Source organism: Hylaeus volcanicus, chromosome 8 (assembly GCF_026283585.1).
Source record: "Hylaeus volcanicus isolate JK05 chromosome 8, UHH_iyHylVolc1.0_haploid, whole genome shotgun sequence".
Lineage (NCBI taxonomy): Eukaryota > Metazoa > Arthropoda > Insecta > Hymenoptera > Colletidae > Hylaeus > Hylaeus volcanicus.
In genome coordinates, this window is record NC_071983.1 from 1,372,067 (window position 1) to 1,389,187 (window position 17,121).

General features: G+C 43.6%; 1 protein-coding gene across 1 annotated transcript in view; it reads right to left on the reverse strand.

The window, feature by feature from the left end:
• Positions 1-17,121, reverse strand: part of LOC128881595 (zinc finger protein 423) — an 84,249-nt gene that overhangs the window by 34,387 nt on the left and 32,741 nt on the right. The gene's annotated exons all lie outside the window — the stretch shown is intronic.

The following is a 17,121-nucleotide window of genomic DNA, read 5'->3' on the forward strand; positions in this document are numbered from 1 at the left end:
AGCTTCTGGTACGTCGATTTCCACCGAATATCGCTGGCGTGTTCCTACTGATTCTCAACGATAATCATCCAGAGGAATGGTTGTTCGCTTGAACTCTAAGTATTATTTTTAATACGGACATTCAGTGATTTGATATTTTATATTTTACGTTTGGGTAATTCAATTGTACGTTCGTTCGAAAGAAAACTATACAATGGCAACATGCATACAGCAAAATATAAAGAACAAACCGATTGCAAGTGTACAATGCGATTTAAAAGTCCGGTATCAAATTTCAAACTTAGGGCATTTAATACGCAATTAGTAAAAATTCTATGTCCAGTGCTAAAAAAATTCCAAATTCTCTAAACCTATCATCTCCGAACAATGTTATCCTTCTTCAGCTACCCTGTCGGTAGACTCGAATCAATGCCTAAAGTCTCCTTCGACCCTAGTCGCCGCCAAAGTTAAGGATCTCTTCCCTCAACCCAAAATTCCCAGCAGAGAGCCCATCCAACATCAACCTGCGTCATCGTAGTCCTAGTTTCGTCAATGTCGTCGGCCAAAGTCGGCTATCAGCATCGCCAGGAAATCCTCATCGAGTGGAATCAGGAATTATTCGATCGAGCACGTAACAGAAGCTCGAGGAAACGTTTACCAGGGCGGAGAGTGGTTAGCCAGCGGCGGCGGCTGTGGGTGTACGAGGGGGGTGGGGGGGGAAGGGGAGGGGGAGTATAATGCATTGAATTAGACGCAAATGCACCCTGGACACCGATTGAACGGGCTTCCTGTGCTTCGTGCTCCATCTCTCCCACGGGGACCACCGCCTTTCGTGGATATAGCACGCGTGTATACCGCAGGATGCCTGGACGCGATACCACCCAAGATCTCCCCGTCGTGTTACGCCACTGCGCGCCACCCTCGCGCCAACCACTCTACAGGGTGGACTGAAACTTGTACAATCAGATGGGAATACTTTCGCGTACAAGAATCTTGAAATAACGTATTTCAATAATCTAACTGTTCGATTGTAAGTAACTTAATCTCTTCCGAGACGTTTTTTTTTTTTTTTTAAATTATTATCAGTGTCTGTCGTATAATTCAATCCTTAATAAGTGGATAATCCAAGTTTGAATTTCGTGTGATTCTTTGCTCCCAAACCCTTCTCATCTAATCACTCAACGAACTCGAATCCTCGAAAGAGTAGCCAGGAATAAAAATAACAGGTTCGAAGAAAAAAGAAACGCGCAACGAAGCTACACGGGTAATAATACGCACGAAGTCACGTTTGCGAACAAAACTTTGAACACATTGTTTCTGGACGGTACGAACCGATCCACCTTGACCCAACGAGATTCTCGAAAACGACCACGTGCGCGCGGCGACACCGAAAGACAGTACCTGTCATAATTTTTCCTGTGGCTACACCTGTCGCGCATTAAATTGCGCAATTGTGCTCGGACAGATTACTCATTCCCTCGTCGGTAATCGCGTCGATGTATCTTGAGCGACGCCTCGTCAATTAGGGAATTGTAGCCAGCTGAAAAATGGCGTCTTTTGATACTTTCTTGAAGGCAAACTTTTTATTTGACGTCTTCGTTGCATTTCTTGAGTTAAGAGATGAGATAATGCAGTGGGGAATGAAAAAGTGAAGGTGGAATATAAGAGTTAATTATTTGGAGTTTTCTGTATAATTTTGCCAGAAAACTGATAATTTTCAAGATAAAAGTTCATGAACGTTTATGGTTTTGAAGAAATAGAATTCACACTTCCTTTAGTCCAATGCAGAAAATGACCAGCTCTAAATATTTTACTCTCCAGATTCTATTTTACTCTTCTAATTGTTGCTCAAATTTCCACTCAATTTGCACGTAAAACCTGTTCTTCCTCGACACACAACGCTTCAAATCTTCCCAAATCAGCCTCAAAACACATTCAATTCCACCATTCTCCTCGCCAATTTTCGCGACATCTCGCTTTCCCATACTTGAACTCAGCATCAAGAAATCTTCCTCTCCCCCCTTAAGAAAAACTCAACCGTCCTATTACGAAACAAGCAAGCTCCCAGGGTCCTGAGGCCTGGAGTTCACAGGCTCCTATGGTCCAAGAAGACTTCGGTTCCCCGCGAGGAAGTTCGAGTAAGAAAGACGGGCGGGAGCGAGGAAGCGGCAGGATTCTCGAAGGATGCCGTAAGGGCCGAGGGATCGGGCGTGGAGCGATAAGAAGACACCCGCAGGTGTAATTATGATTACCGCAGTGCAGAGAAAGACGGAGTATTGCGGGGCTCGTATGGCAGTCGTGGGATCGTGGGAAATAGGAATCCTCGAACGGCACTTTCGCGTCTCTGGCTCTTGCTACCAGCCGGCGCCGACCACCAACAACGCTGTTTTCCGATTGTTGGTCCCCTGGCCTTTCGCCGTGGCTTCCTCCTACTCTCCTCGACTAAGATGTGCTAGGATATACCCCGACGTCGCGGCAACGGTAATCAAATATTAGAAAAACGCTGGGTTCCTTCGAGACAGGACCGTTTTCAATCGGGTTGGATTCTAAGTCGTTCGGGAGGATGTAGGATGGCGAGAGTAGGCGAGAGTAGGCGAGAGAAATTCAGGCGCTGTAGAAGAGAGTTTGAGAAATGTGGAGAATGTGTTAGAAAAGGGGTAGGTGCGTTGAATGAGTTGGAATAAATGATGGTTTCTTTAATGTAGGTGAATGCTTAGTGCAAGGTAGAAGACTCTGGTGGCGTGAAAATGAATTGAATTATTTTATTTTTAAAGTTAACGAGGAATTATTTTGAAAGGATTACTTTTGAGGATATTGGACTTTTTTGGTAATAGTGACATAAGTCAATGAATGTTATATACGAATATATATATATACATATTCCAAGTGAACAAAAGTCGCTTCCACCGTTCGAACGCTTCGGAACGCGTTCCCTCGAACGTCGCCAACTTTCAATTTCCTCCCGACGAACCCGCCTCACTTCCAGCGTCCCGGCAATCGTTTCGAAGCTACGGAAAGCACGAGTAACGAGAAAACACCCTGGTGGCCGTGTCTCTCTGTAAGAATCGTGAAAAAAGTCCGAGCGGTGGTGCAGGGCGAGGTAATACACGTGGCGGGAGGGATGGAGGCTCGCCTCTCGGTCGGAGCAGTTAACAGCCGAGTTTTTCCAGCATGGACCCCATGGGTCCGTGCCACGGCACCCCCAGGTCTCGTTTCGACCTATGCTTTATACGCAACCCCCAACCCCTAACGTTTCAGCCCACCACCGCGATCGCCCTGTAACGCTGTGGACCACGAGCCTCCCATAACGTGGATCCGACCTTCGCGGATGCTCTTACGAGCCCTCTGCTGACGAATGGCTTGAATTCGGTATGGAGAATACGTTTAGGACTATAAATCGACCCTCCCGCGACAGAGAGATTCCTCCTGAGCGGGAATTGTATCGTTCTTGTCGACGGACACGCGATGCCAAGGTGCAAACTGAGTCGAAGAATTGTGTGACTCGAGTTGCTTACTTCAGATTTGTCAGCGTCGATATTCTGTCTTACACGAGCGTTTCATACAGAAACGTTCTAGGAATATAGCAAAAGAATCGTTTAACGAAAATCGCGGTTCAAAATAAGTATTCATTAGAGACATTACTCGTGAGCTCTATATTTTAGTATCCACTGTTTGAACGAATACAATATCAATGTCTCTGACGTAATTCAATATTCGGAATGCATACAGTAACATTCACTCTTCAATTAAATATTAATAACAATTACCGTTCAGAGTAAGTATTCATAGAACATAATAATTTTGAAAAATTTGTCTATATTTTAATATCTATTGTTTGGACCAACTAGATATTAATTTCTGATGATAGTTAAATTATGTAGTCGTAGATATGTAGTCGTCGATAGAATATTATAAGAAAAAATATTTTTTTTTTTTTTGAATTACTTTGTTTCGCATAGATATTTACTAATATTTAACGTATATAAATAAAATAATTTCATTAAAAATGAAAAACCCTCTTAGACCGTTAGTCTCCTAAGCGTGTTTCTATAAAAATTAGTTTTCCGAGATATATCTATTTCTATCAGTGCCAGTTAGAGAAGTAATCTATCGATTTCGTCTCGCGACGAGCTTGAGGGATAGACGGTATTCTTTCTCCTGTTTTATTGTCCTTATTCCAAGTTGGAGCCCTTATCCATCATCTACTCTTTCGATTACGATCCACGACATCTAGTCGAGAGCCGCGGTTGCCTTCGAGAGAGCTCGGCCCGTCGACAGGAGTAACAGAAAAGGAGAAGCAGAAAAACAGAAACGGGGGAAAAAGGATGATCGAACGGAAAATAAAACGAACCACGGAAACATAGAAAAATGAAACGGGAGAAGTTGCAGACATAAAGCGTGAAAGCTCTTTTCCTCTGGCTCGCCAAACTATCGATATGAATCATACCGGGGACGTATTTTGGAAAATTAGTTTTATTTCGATCGAGGAAAATGATAAGCAAGCATTCGAAAAACGTAGATTACTTTCATGTTTGAGCAATATAGACAAAGTTTACTATGGCACTTTTTGTTTTAAGTCGAAAGAACATTTAGGAATTCGTAATTCAGTGCAATTACAATCAATATTGAGGAAATTAATTATTCCACAAACCTGTCGTTAGACTTTTCATTTCTATAGATAGCTATCGCTGGTTTACGAGAAGTAATTAATTTGCAAAACTGTGAAGTACTTGATTTGATCAAATTTGATAGTTTGGATACCTCTTAGTTCTATTCTTTTTTTTTTTTTTTTTAACTAAGACAGCGTTTAATACAACATTTAACAAATATGTCGAGAACGAAATGAAATTGGAGGAAGACTCAAAGAGGAAGAGCTAGCACCAAACAGTACGTCTTCGGACTTTAAATAACGTGTGCATCCTCTTTTCTCTGTTACAAGGTGTCCGTTAGTGGTTTACGAGCGGATAATTACACAACCATGCGGCAATATACATGCAAATATTTTTTCCATTCCTCTCGCGTCCTATTTATTGCTTGCAAACAAACGTGTTCGCTCTTCCACGTTTTAGTCATCCTACAAGAAAGAAATTAAGTAAATTTAAATAAAAAAATGTAAAAGTAGAGAGTTAAAACACCATCTACAGGTTGTGCCAGAAATCAGCTCCCCATTATTTTCCAAACAGTTCCCATATAACCTAGCAAAAGTTAGCCAGTATCTACTCGCGAATCGCACTTAGAAATCAACGCATCCCTGGTCTTGTCCTGCGGATTTGCAACAGTAGGCGAGCACCTCTCGGGAGAGTAAATCTCGTGGCGCGAGCCGTTTAATTGTCCCGGTCTTAAGCGATTGCGGTTTGAGGGGCAGTTTAGACAAGGATCGAAGCAATTTGCCTTTTCGCCGTCGCGACGGGAAGAGCGAAGACGAGTCGGTAAAAAAAAGGAGCCGGGATGGTTCGTCGCAACTGGCCTGGCGCATCCTGGCGATATGCACACGTGCATCTGGCGTGCATCGTTGTAATCGACTCGTGTGCCCACGCGTCGACCGCAGAGAAACGCTTACACTTAATTGACATTCGCGTTACGGGATTGCGTCGCTGCGCGTTGCTTTCACCCGGAATCTTACTTAAGGACCTCTTGGAAGGAAACTCGGGAAACTCCAGGAAATCGCGAAGCATTTTGCCTGTAGAAATTAATCCTGTACCCTAGGGTTTTATAAATAAATGGTAAGTTTATTTTGGGAGCCAAAGGAAAGAAGTCAAGTCTATATACTATTGTGTCCTTAAACAGTCACGGAAGGGACTCTATTGAACAGAAAACCAAAAATCCCATTAAACGTGGCCTAAGGAAGCGTTGAGAATGCATCCAACTCCAGCTACGCAGTAGAACAAAAAAATAAGAGCAAAGATCGAGCTGTTAATGAAACCATCGACCTCAGGTTCTAGAGGTCCGTGGAAGGTTGCGGCTCGATGAGAAAAGTAGTCACGGAGCGTCAAAGTGCAGGAGAATGCGAAGAGTCACCGCTCGTAATAGATCCACGAGGACCCAACGTCTCTGCGTGGACGACGTTGGAAGGTGATCCGTTCTCGTGATCGCCGAATGCGAAGATTTTATCTGACCGTACCGGTGCCCAAATACTAATTGGACACGGCTTTATTTATACCCCACGTTACGCTTCAAGGCAGCTCCCACAGTAGCCCACGTGACAAAGGTTATACACGTGGCATTCCTGCGGCTGCCACGCTCTGTCTAGCGTCTATCGTCCCCTTGGTGATCGAATGGGTGCCTGCCATTCTTCGCGCGACGCTTTGGTGGACATCGACGGGGTCCACCCCGGTCACCACTTAAAACGAAACTATCGAAGTGGACGGGGATGGGCGAAACTCTTATGCGAAGAGTTTCGAGCAATGGATGAAGAATAAATGATTGTTTACCAATTATTCGTAAAAAGTAGAATTCGAACTGTTAGAACTGTTTGATCGAAGAGATTCTAGGGTAAGTGTCATAATGCACGTCACAAGTGGAGAAACAAAAATAGAAAAATTATGAAATTAATTTGTGGAGTTACTCGGACCAGATTCGTTCGAGTAAGAATTCATTGTCGTCACAAACGAACCAATAAACGCTACCACTGTTTCTCCAACACGTTGCTCGCCAAACGGGTGCTCTTTTCCAACACGTTGCCAAGCAGAAGAGCGTATTGCATACCACTTTGGCAACGTGTTGAAAGAGAGCATCTATTCGTCGAGCGACGCGTGAAAGAAGAGCGTCCTACTTTTATTCGTCAATTTATTCCAACAAAAAATGATCCATTATTCCAGAATACCTCCGATTTATTTCAATGCCATCAAAAGTCTACTAAACAACCTGATTTAACATTTTATCCGAATAAAAACTTACTCGTTACTCTAGAGTAACTTAAATAAAGCTATAACAATTTTTCTTCGAAATAAAGCCTAATTCTCTCTAAGAATTTATTCTCCAGAAAAAAAAAAACAAAAACCACTGATTCGTTTAACTTTCGTCGTTTTTACGAATTCTAACAGAATTTCCGTCTGATGCAAACGTTGCCGAGGATGAAACGTATCGAGTCACGACGCGTCAGGAGAAAACTGTCGAATGAAAAATTGCACGGCGGTGTAATCGTACGGAAGTGCGTTCGCCAACGGGGAAGGGAGGAGGACATCGTCCCACAGTTTGCAATTCTCTTCGCGGAAAGAAAGGATTGCCGTTGAGGCGAGATTTGCGGTTTCTTTCGCGATAACAGTAAAGGGATATGCCAAACGCTTATGCAGAGTACGCGAGAGTTATATTGCACCTATACGACTCGCTGCTTAAACGCTTGGCAATACACCGGGTATTAACTCCGTGGAATTTTAATTTGAAATCGTCGTTGCTGCTGTAACGGACACGTTCCCGTCGCGGTCTGGCATTTTTCGTCTAACCCGCGAGACATTCGGTTGCTAAACTTTCTGAACTCTCGAGAAAAACATTACGGATTATTGCAACTCTCAGCGATGCATAATCTCGTCTTCAGCTCCTCAACTCCTCGATTTATCGACTCCTCGATTCCAAGATTCTTCGACTCTTTAACTCCTCAACTCTTCAGCCCTTCGACTCTTCGACTCTTCGACTCCTCGACAAACATTTTTCCTCCTCCTATTTCTCACTTCCAAAGTTTGATAAAACTCCACCAAGAGTTGAACGTAACCCTTAAATCAGTCTGTGGTCCCCGAGTCTCTCGATTGCAAATATAATTTCTTATCTGGCGCGTTTATCTTCGATCGAGACTGGCAATCAGGAGCAGCCGCTTCTGCCTCGCGTATCTATTCGTTTCAATATCAAGGATCGTCGAGGTCCGTGGGTTTCGTGGCCGCGGCGTATGCGGCGTCCTTCTCTGAACGAGTCGAGGTGTAGGTCGGCAGATTTTATCGCACAGGAGATTCCTGTACGCGGTACGTACGTCCGTACTGTCTCTCCACGGCTCCGTTTTGTATTTCACTTGCCGCGACATGCGTCTCTGGCCCTGCAGAGGATGACGCGAGCCGCCTTCAATGACGCCGGGCCGAAATTAAGAATTCTAGCTCGTTCGCCTGGCTCGAGCTGCGAAAGAAGCCAACTGTGATCCTCAAAGATCACAAAAGAAAACAGTTGGGTACTCGAAACTCTCCATTTCAAATCTGTTCTGTGGGACATCTAGGATGCTATACTTGACGCAAGAATTTTGTTGTAAAATTTAAGAGTGCCAACGTTTATACCAAAGTGTAAGTATGTACCAAACTTTATATTAGGTGTAAAAGTTAATTCTATGCCTTTATATTCGATCACTTATAATTGAAGTTTAAATGAAAATATGTACCTTCTATTTTGTTGAATCAAAGCACTAGGTGTCGAAAGGTTAACCTGTCATCTATATTTCGTACGCGAACGCGAAAAAAGAAGCGTCACCTTTCGCTAAACTTGGTGCGTTTCGTCCCGCTATTCGTACGGTTGGACCATAAAACTGGGGCAAGGTTCGCTCATTCGTATCTGTACGAGATACGAATGCAGAAGGTGGTGTGCTTAACATGCGTGACATACGAGATCCGAGGAGAAATCGCCCTCGCGTTTAGCATAACGCTGCGAAATAGATCCTAGCGCGCTTTAAACCGATCCCTGAGCCGGTTCCGCGGTAATGTCGCGAACTGCCGGACCAATAAACCTCTGGACTGGGCTCGATATATACAATATTTTGTTAAAGTGGTTTATTGTAAGAGCTTGCTATCAGGAATAATTTAAGGTTGCGCATTCTCTAGTTGTTCGAATGTAAAATCAATAATTACTATCACGAACCTTAAAGTATCATCCAATGAGGATTTGTTAATGAGGTGCTCGAGAGAATTTACACATAATAACAAGAACCTAAACACAAGAATCTGGAAAATCACCTTGAGATAGAGTCCTGGTATATTTTAATAACATACTGTTTACAGTATTGACAATGTGTACCGTGTAGGTACGGTATTATACCGCGTGTACAGAATTTGAAAATTGTTGAACAATGATCGAGATGTCTGGAAGAGCCTGTAAAGCATGAAATAGCGTAATGGTTTCGCGGAAGTCGCCCAGCTCGCCATGTATTACCGTTCGCCCACGAAATTTCAGAGACTCGACGCACCCCGGCGCCCCAGGAAAACAATAATCCCGGGTAATGATGATTACCGAGCACTCAGCCTCGCCAGGATTAATTCAGCCCATTTGCATTCGTAACAGAGCTGCTGCGCGGATACTGTTACCTTGTCGCAATCGCCACGGGCGTGTGTAGAACGCGTCATAGACTCGCGAAAGTTAGATTTAACCACTTAAAACATCCTGGCTTGGGGAAACTTTTCTACCATTCTTCGCGAGACATATTTACATACTTTCTTTCTCTTTTACACGTCACATTATATACACATTGTACGGTGTACTTAACCCGTGTGCATTTGTATCAAGTGTGCACGATGTGCAGTGCGCGTGCAATTTTCTATCTAATCTCGTTGCTAATTTATTCTAAAAAAAAATCACGCCGAACACAAGAGTTAATCTAGTCGTATTAATAAGCTACCAAGAAAATTCAGACCTCAAAGAATTATAAATGGAAGTAAACTATGCGTCAACCTTCCAAGAAGGCGTTTTTTGACAACCAAACGAAAAGGATTCTCGATAATGCCAATTTCGCGTCGCAAAAGGCGCGCGACGATCGTTTGAGTCGGTTGACTCACAATAGCCGGGCTTTTCTCATCCTATCTCGAATTGGAAAGCGGCCCAAACGCTTAATGAACGGCGTTTCGAACTCGCGCGCGTCTCGGCTGCGATGCCGCATCGAGCTGTTGACCCATTTACATTCGATTACTCACCCGCCTTTCTTTTGTTGTATATCGAAATATAGCCACTGCACTTTGTTGCAAGGACCGAGTCACTCGAAAGAAACAACGCGAGAATCGGCTGCAAGGTTATTAATTAAAAGTACTCCAACTAACCAACGTATCGTTACCGTCGTTCAATTAAAATCTCGTCGTTAATTGCCCGTTCCGCATCGAATCGACGTCGACCAAAGATTCAATCCTCGGCTAACGATTCCTCGACAGCGACTTCTGGGTTCACTGGGCCCGCGGGTTCCTCCCAGGGTGTAACGATAACCAGGCCGCTCGAAGACGGCGGGTGTGGGCGATAACGCGAAATCGCCAGGACGGTAAAGTACGTCGCCCGAGCGGAAAGTTTCCGGCGCCGTAAGAATTTCTCGCCTCTGGCCGGCCCGGCGAAAGTTTTCGCCTAAATTCCCGCGGGTGCCATGAGAGAAAGGGGATGGCGAAGTACAACGCCCCCATCGCGCAAGAAGCCGCGGCAACTGGTACACCCACACGCGCGGCTTGTCCTGTCGATGTCAACTCGAGGGGGGATGTGGAATTGAACAATTTGCGCGCACGCTGACGAAACGGCCGAAAATACCAGTCGACGTACGGATTTAACCTACTGGGTCGCTGGATTAACCCTTTTCGCTGCGAAGGACGTATGTATTAGGGTGTGTCTGTTTAGAGCGATAGTTCTTTTTTCAAGGGCTGGTTGAAGAACTGACAACAGATGATGAAACAGTTACAGACTCGGCTTAACAAAAAAATGCGATTTTCGAACATTTTTAATTTTCTTTAATTTTCTTTAATCTTAAAATTTGTAGAAAATATCATCTCACAGAAAATGACAAGACCAAACCGAGACCTAAGGAACCCTCGAATAAATTGCGATTTCCTCGAAAATTCCCTCCCGAAACCAGCAAAATTCGTGGAAAGGGAGGGCAGAAAAGGGCTGCCAGTGAAAATTCTCACCGAACTCTCCGAGCGTGGCTTTTCTGTTCGCGTAAATAAGCGTGGTGGGTGCGAGTGTGCGTGCACTCGCGGAATTCACGCGAGAAAACTCCCTGGAGAAATAACCGTGTTGTATGTAATGTACGCCAAGGCATTGTAAGGGGGTGTAAAGGCGGTGGTACGGCCCTGCAGAGGGTTGGGGAGACGTGTAGCATGTAGAAGGTGCGAGAAGAAGAAGGAAGAGACACCTCGCAGGTGCGAAACGCCGTCGTTCCCCATCCATGGCCCCCGCGACATGTATTTATTATTTTATTAGCGCCGGGGGCGGAAGCTATGAAAGCGGGAGCTCCGTACCTACCGGAAGACGGCGATGCCTTTGCGTGGATGCTAATTTGTTAAGTGTGGACGTCGGTAGAATACGAAATGCTCATCTTTCTTTGAACGGAGGGGATAACAGTAATTTCCTCGTTCGTTAATTCTTAGCCAGTGGAAACTAATTTGAGAGTACTAGTTGAAGAAGTAGTACAGCGATAGTGGAAGGAGTAATATGTGGTGATCGTTGTAGCAGTAGAAGCAGTATTGTTTAAAGAAATTAATGGTAGTAGGAATGGTACTAATAGAAATTGAATTGTAGTGCAATAACAGTAATAAAAATTGTATTACAAGTAGTAGTACAAGTTGACGCAGAAGTATTAATATTTTCATACTCACTAATAGCAATAGAAAAAGGAGTATAAATGATGATAGCGATATTAGAAACAGTAATACGATAGTAGATTTAGTGTATGTTCTAGTCATAACTTTGTTAAACTATTACGAAGGAAAATTTAAATTTTGAATGTAAGATAGGATTATTATCGATGGAGTGCAGCGCAGCGGAAAACGAGCGAACTACCAGCAAACTCGATTACACCGGCGGTCGGTAAATAAGAGAATTGCCAGAAGACCCTCGTAACGTGTTTGTATCGCTTGGTAAATACTGGAAGTTTCAAACTTTTTCTAACATTACTAAAAATTATATCGTAGAAATGGATCGATTAAACGAAAAAGTCTGAAATACCAAAAGCTAAGAGAGTAAACGATAGTAAATTGAGATCAGTATTGATTTTTGACTAGTTACATCATAATGGCATTGCAAGTCTTATTTAATTAATATCAAAACTGTTCTAAAACGACTCGGTACAATTCTCTACGATCTAACAGTACATTCTGCAGACTGAGACACCAAAAAGCTTTACTTGCCGCGAATTGTACATGCTATACGAAAAGGTCGTGGTTCAAGTGATCCTCTCGCTTCGTCGACGGACAAAATTACTGAAAAATACCAAAAATAGTGCGGATCGCTCGCCAAATATGCCCAAAATTGCGTAGATAAGGCTCGTGACGTCGGTCCAGCCAACGGTGCCAGAACTTTATTAAATAATAAGCGAATTAAACCAGCAGGACGACGCCTGGCGGACATTTAAAGTGCTCGTCCGTGTCCACGTCCGTCCTCTCTAATTACCGTTGACTTCAACCGTTAGCCCCTGGACACGAAATTCGATCCGGGACAAAACAATTTCGGCCCGAGCACAGCTTCTCTTCCCTACGATTCTTTGTTTACCTTCGCCTCTGTCATTTTCACGCTGATCTTTATCGCGCGCGCTGTTCTCGTCGCCCTTGCTCGAGTTACACGGTATAGGCTACAAGACAGGACATTATGGACAAATTTCCATGGAGTAGGTTTTTTGAAAATACGGAGAAACCACGATTATCGCACCAAACCCTCTCGATACTGCATCATTTAATTTTTGCATATTACAAAAAGTTATGACTGAATACATGAATATCCCTTTCCACTTGAAACAAAATTTTCAATCCTTTCTCAATCTGCCACTAACTCTCAAAAAATGTGTTGCACCCTAAAAGACCATCCCCCTGATGCCATTAAACTGTACCAAAATTTAAATCCATGTTAATTATACCACCCTGGTAAAAGTATATGCAAAGTATTGGTTTAATAAGAATTCGCCCATAGTGGAATCTATAGCGAATGGACCACGTCGCGTATCATCCCTCTCGCTTTCGCTCCACCCCCGGCTGCTATTTGTCCTTTCTTTTTCGTCGGTGTTTTCCGAACCGATCGATGCCAGTTTGCACGCGCGATTGACATCGTTTTCACTTAACGTCAATTAGGCGAAATCGACGGGGATAAATCGGAAGGAGTCGCGATTGAAATCACCGACACGAACGCCACCGGAAATTTTCGGAACGCGCCAAGTGGGACACGCGGCCTGCAAAAGAAAATAAAGGGTAGTCCAGAAGGAGGCTTTAGAATTTTTAGCCTGACGGACTCATTATACTCTGCTCGTTCTACAAATCGCTTCCGAGCCTAGGTTTCGGGAGAAAATTCATTTTCGACATGGCCGTATGATCAACGAAAAATAGGGTAAAATTATTAAGGGGGAGGTGTGTCAACACACTTACGAAAACATAAAATGTATCGGGTGTAGAAATGAATTCTGTTGAATGAATCGAAGTTCCTATAAAAAATAGCGGGTGTTCTCAGACTCCTGAGCGGCAGTGTACTTTAGGAAGGAGGCTTAGTTCGTTGCGAATAATTAATGACCAACGGGGAGGCTTCTCGGTGTCCAAAGACGGACCCGAGTTAAATTTTCAACGTGTCCACCGAGGCTGTTAGGGCTTAGCTAATCAGAGAAGATGCTCAACTAGTCTTGTCTCAACACGTGGCTGACGGAATTCTGTTCTACGTCAGCCTTGAATGCAAACTTGGGACGTCCCAACACACAGGGCAACCAACATTGTTCGACTTACAAACAAGCTATCGAGTAGCAGTGATAGTAGTAATGATAACTGTAGCAGTAATCATGATAATAGTACTAAAGCAACCTAGATGTCAGAAGATAAAACAAAACTAAATCCACTCACAACTACGCATGTTCCATGATTCCCATTATATCGTTTTCCCAATTACCGTTACACTCTACTATCATACTTCCACATAATGTTAAAAGTGGCCCCAAAACAGTTAATCCAAGACGTCCCCCGAAAAGCTGCTCAAGTCAACAAAAAAAAAAAAAAAAAATTATAAATCTCCCATATAATCATAACACGTAATTGCGTCTGACAAGCGCCCCAATTACGTGCCGAAAACAGGAGAACGGAACGGGATCCGTGGTCGCGTTACGCGCGTCCCAACCCACAGGCAGCGAAAGACGTCCGAGCGCGATTAATCACGAGTCGCCAACCCTTTGTCGCTTCGTAAACGAAACGCTCGAGTCGCGAACGGCGGCTTAATCCGTCGATCGCGTAGGATCGTCTCGTTCCACGGTTACGGATAAACAACCGAAATGAATTCCAAGGGTGGCTTGAGGGACAACAAGCGCCACGGAGCCGGCCAGTCTCGTAGGGGCGGCTAAATTAAGAGCAGAAAGAAGGGAACAGCTTCGAGCGATCCCCGAACCCGCCAGAGGCGAGCCGAACGCTCGTAATGCGAGCCGCTTAAAGTTGCAATGGGTCTCCTGGGTATAAAGAGAGAGAGAGAAAAAAGAGAGAGTGAGAGACGAGGCGGAGGGTAGGAGGGGGATTAGGATCGAGTGACTGACTGAGACCAAAAATATGCGACCCGCCTAAGAGATTGGGATCCTCGTGAATCCGAGAAAGTCCGTCGGGACCGATGTTGAATCGCGATGGCCTTCCATCGGACCATTTCCCGAACCTTGCCGAATCGATTCTTTAATTTCGATAACAAGTGGAGGGAGAGAACTTCGAATTTGCCTGACGTAGTATTAACTAAAATAATAGATTGACCCTAGCCAAAGTAGATGTAACGATACCATCAATGACATTAACAACAATATATGTACTAAACAGTGGCAATTACGATGACAACGGTAATAGTGATTGTAAAAGCGGTAGGAACAATGGTGAGAGCAGTAACAGTGCAAGCAGGTATTAATAACCTAACCAGAACCACCATTCCAACAAACCATGATCGCTTTTACACTCACTCGGTACTTGGTCGTCTTTCGAGCAAAGTCACGCGTGAATCCGACTGCAAAGTCCAATGGAATTCTCGCAAGACGCAAACCAAAGTACTATCTCACCGGACGAAGATAATGCAAGAAACGAAGAGAGGAGACGGTCGGAGAACTTGAAGGATTAATTAAGGGTTAGCACGGCTCGACAAGCACAACCTGTGTATCCCTAAATACGAACTGCCTCCACGCGTACGAGGATCCCATTAAATCTGGCCGGTCTCTAATGGTTGATACCACTTCCAGCGAGAATTTCTTCTTAGCGAGAAGGATCTACTCGAGTTAATTCCAGAGTTCAAAAGAAAACCTCGCGACGTTCTAGTTTCGGCTTAATTTGCGGCAAGTCACTGGCGACATTTATATATTTGCTACTCTTAATTAAGTTCGCTGACTACCCTTATAATTAAACATTGATTTATCCACAGCGGCGAGCAAAATCAATAAAACCAGCCTTGTGTGCGCGTGACTATTAATTAAAGTCGCGCGGATTCCGCTCACAATTAAATATCATCGTTTATTGTTACCACCCGGAGCGTGATTGTTATTTCCAATTTGATATAACTATACCGTCGAATGATCGTTCTGGCTAGGATACACCCGATCGAAACAATTTATTTACAGATTATTTAACCATGATATATTTCCTGTTTCCATTACCACGTAACGAAGAATAAAAGTTAAATAATTTATAAAATATCGTTCGGTAGTAAGTTAAAACTATCCATGATCGCCTACTTTATACAATATGTATATCTGTTTGGGACCCACTGGTCCCTATTATAGCTCGGGTACCTCGGGATTGCTAAACCCGTACTGTAGCTACTTATATATGTACGAAAGTGCAATCACTTATTCTTTTATTTAAGTACAAATTAACTCGGACCACCAAAATATTTTCTTCTATGGCAGATAAAACAAGATTCGCACAAAGAAGGATTAAGAGGCTCGAGTCGCTGCTTAATTACCCCCACCCGTTCTTTAACCTACGAAGTTAAAGAGAGCAATCGCCCAGAGACGTAAAAATCCTCTAATTACGCGGAGGCGTTTAACGTCGCTCGAGAAAGTTGAGTGGGCAAAGGGTGGCCGAATCGGCGAGCCCTTCGCCGAGCATACGCAGAACGGAAGCTGCCACTAAAGGGACACATTTATGTCTTCCCAGGAGTACGTTAACTAGCTGGCTAGCCGCCGGCCAAACCAACCCACTCACGGTCTTACTCACGGACCGGAGACCCAGCTTCAACTTCCTCTATCCTCCAACTAAAGCCGAATCTCTGTGTTACTAAACGGTAATCGAATCAACGCGGCCGCATCACAATTCCGCGGGAACTCGTACGTCGACGGCGAGGGCGCAATATCGATCATGCTCTCAAGAAACGCGCACGACTCGCGGATAAGTCTGGTTTACTGTAGAGTCGAGGTACAGGAGATCGTCTGGGAATTCATTTAGCAGGTTAACTAATTAGTGGGCACCTGCACGTTTCCTCGACAGAATTTTCTTATAATTTCGTTGTAAAAATTAAAATATAATATAATTATATTTTAATTATTTATATGTTAAATGTGTTTACCATTTGTAAACGACATGATGTACGTCCATTTTTCTTTCAAAAAAATAGTTTACTTTGTATATTCCACATTTGTTTTTAGTCCATCGAATATGTGTCTTCTTGTGAGCTATAAAAACTGAACACTAAACATTTTTATTTGCGTTTCACCTACGAATGAAGATCAAACTACAAACTCTTCAAAAATTCATTTAAATTTTCCACTTTCCATTATCGATTCGACCTTACACATTTCTTATAAAAAACAATTCTTTGAATGGATCCTCCTTTGTATCAATTTTTCAAATAAGTGTAAGCTTGAACTGGTATCGGATGAGCACCCCATGAAATGCGTGCATCTCCCATTTTCGAACCGCTGTCCTAGATCAATCAAATGAAATGGTTAATTGTGTCTGTGACAATATTCCTGTATCTAGTAATGGACTTTGGAGGATTGGTCGAGTAAAACCGAGTCAAACCGAACTCGGTCCTCTGTTACCTCCCCGGTAATCGAATTACATAAGCGTGTGTCGAGTTCGTGGAAACGCACGCTCGTAGAAACCGAATATGCAGTAAATTCTGAAAGTGTCCCCCGAGTACGCTGAAAACCTTAAACTTGATAAAAGGTTGCCTCGATACATCCAATTGCGCGATTAAAATTAATAGGAACGCGTTTCGGGGCACGAAGAAGCGTCAAAATTGGCGTGGAATGTCTTTCGGTGAAGCTTTCTAATTTTTGAA